The sequence below is a fragment of the Hipposideros armiger genome, unplaced genomic scaffold (genome assembly GCF_001890085.2).
Source record: "Hipposideros armiger isolate ML-2016 unplaced genomic scaffold, ASM189008v1 scaffold_310, whole genome shotgun sequence".
Classification (NCBI taxonomy): domain Eukaryota; kingdom Metazoa; phylum Chordata; class Mammalia; order Chiroptera; family Hipposideridae; genus Hipposideros; species Hipposideros armiger.
The window spans coordinates 570,877-572,945 of NW_017731660.1; positions in this window are offsets into that span (position 1 = coordinate 570,877).

Here is a 2,069-nt window from a genome sequence, read left to right on the forward strand (position 1 = left end):
GAGGAACAGAAACCAAGTGGCTTGGAGGAGGTCATGGAGCCGAGACTCTGACCCCTGGGGAGGAGCTGCTCGGTGGTCGCTCTGTCTTCAGGGGACACCATGCAGCCATTCGAGTGTTGGGAAATCTGCAAACTGCTGCTACGGCAGGAACTGCCACCACGGGGTGAAGAAACAGGTCCCTTTTCCCCAGCCCTGCTGCCCCCTCCCCTGGCATGACCTAACGGGAGCTCCTGGCAGAGCAGGGAGGTGGTTAGAGTGCCAGACAGAGAACAGAGCGTGGGGGTTGGAGCTGAGAGTCAGTCACCACGTAGCTGGCACAGGGTGGGTGTCATCTGAGAATTTCTAGAATCCTTCCTTCCTTGCTACTTTTCTTTGAAATGATATTTATAGATGTGTTTACCTACCTTCAGTGACATGCTGGTAAATATTCAGGTGAAGCAGCGAGGCCTCGAGCAGGAGACAGCGCCATCTACCAGCCTTCACAGGGCAGGGGCTGAGGGGGGCATGGGCACGCCCACTGCAGCCCTTTGCATCCCACCCCCAAGCTGGCCTCCTTCCTCTCCGCCCCCCCCCCTCATCTTCGCAACCCTAGACCATCGCTGCTTTTCACTTCCACTCTTGCCCCAGCACAAGGCTCCATCTGTTCTGCCTGTCTGCCTGGGTTCCCTCCTAGCCCCTGTCCCCTGCTTTCTCCTCTCTCCTCTCACTCCATCTTACACTCCGTGCTTCTAGAAGCTGTATCAAGGCCCAAGCAGGAGCCATTGTGAGCCATGTGCCAGCTCTGCGTTGTGCCACCACCCACACCCTAGGGATGTCTGACACCTCCAGTCTCCAGTGAGCCTCCCATGTCAAGGACTGCCGGCCCTTGCTCTCCGCTGGGGAGCTTCTGAGCCCCCACTGGTCCCTGGCAGGGTGACTACTGGTCCCTGACACGATGTGCAACTCTGTCCTGCGGACCTGCCCTGCGGACCCCAGCTTCTCCCTCTGGATGGGCTCTCGCTCTCATACTCCAACACCAAACACCATCGGTTCTGGGGAGGACCCTGCAGTCAGAGGCCACAGCCCAGTGTAGGGACAGATGTGTGACTCCGTGTCACCAGGCACCTGCCTGCTTCTGCTCTGCTCATACCCTGGTGACCCTAGTGACCACAGAGCTGCCAGGCCAGCTGCTCACTGCCTATGATAGAACTTCTTTGATGTGAAAATGAAACAAAACAAACACATATGTGTCTGAACCACAGTAATGTCCTTTCCATTAAATCAGCTAGGTTTCACCCTTGTGGACACAGACACAGACAGGCAGTTCATCCCAGAGGACGTGCCAGGAGTAGGTGGGGAGATGGTTAGTGTCACGGACAGTCCAGGAAAGGCAGTCAGTGTAGCAAAGGGATCAAACCTGGGAACGACAGATAACATCAAGGGCTTGCAAGACTGGGAACTGCTTCTGCGTTCCCACTGCAGTGGGGGTCTACGTGGTACGACCTTTGTGGAGGCCAGTTTGGCCATAGGTATTTATTTATTTATTTTTTATTGTTAGTTTCAGGTGTACAGAACAATGCAATAGTTATCCTTTTCACCCTTCACACAGAAACAACCCCCCCATCTACTGCCATCCCACCCCCAATATCACACTTATCTGTTACAATTCCATTGACTCCATTCCCACTCTCTACTCCACATCCTGTGACTATATGTATATATAATTATTGTTGACATACAATATTATTCAACATCAGCTTCAGAAATACAGTGCGGTGGTCAGGCCTCTACACTGACTATGAAGTGGTCTCCCTAACAAGACATGAGTCCATCTGGCCCCCTAAAAAATATTTACAACATTATTGATTATATTCCCCAGACTCTCTTTTCTTATCCCTGAGGCCATATTGTAGTTACCAATTTGTATTGTCTCATCCCTTCCCCTTCTCCTTCATCCCCACCCCCTCCCAATTAACAAGCCTCAGTTTTTCCTCTGTCTCTGAGACTATTTCTGTTTACATTTCTCATTTATTCAGTTTTTTATATTCCACGTATAAGTGAGATCATATGGTATTTGTCTTTCTCTGACT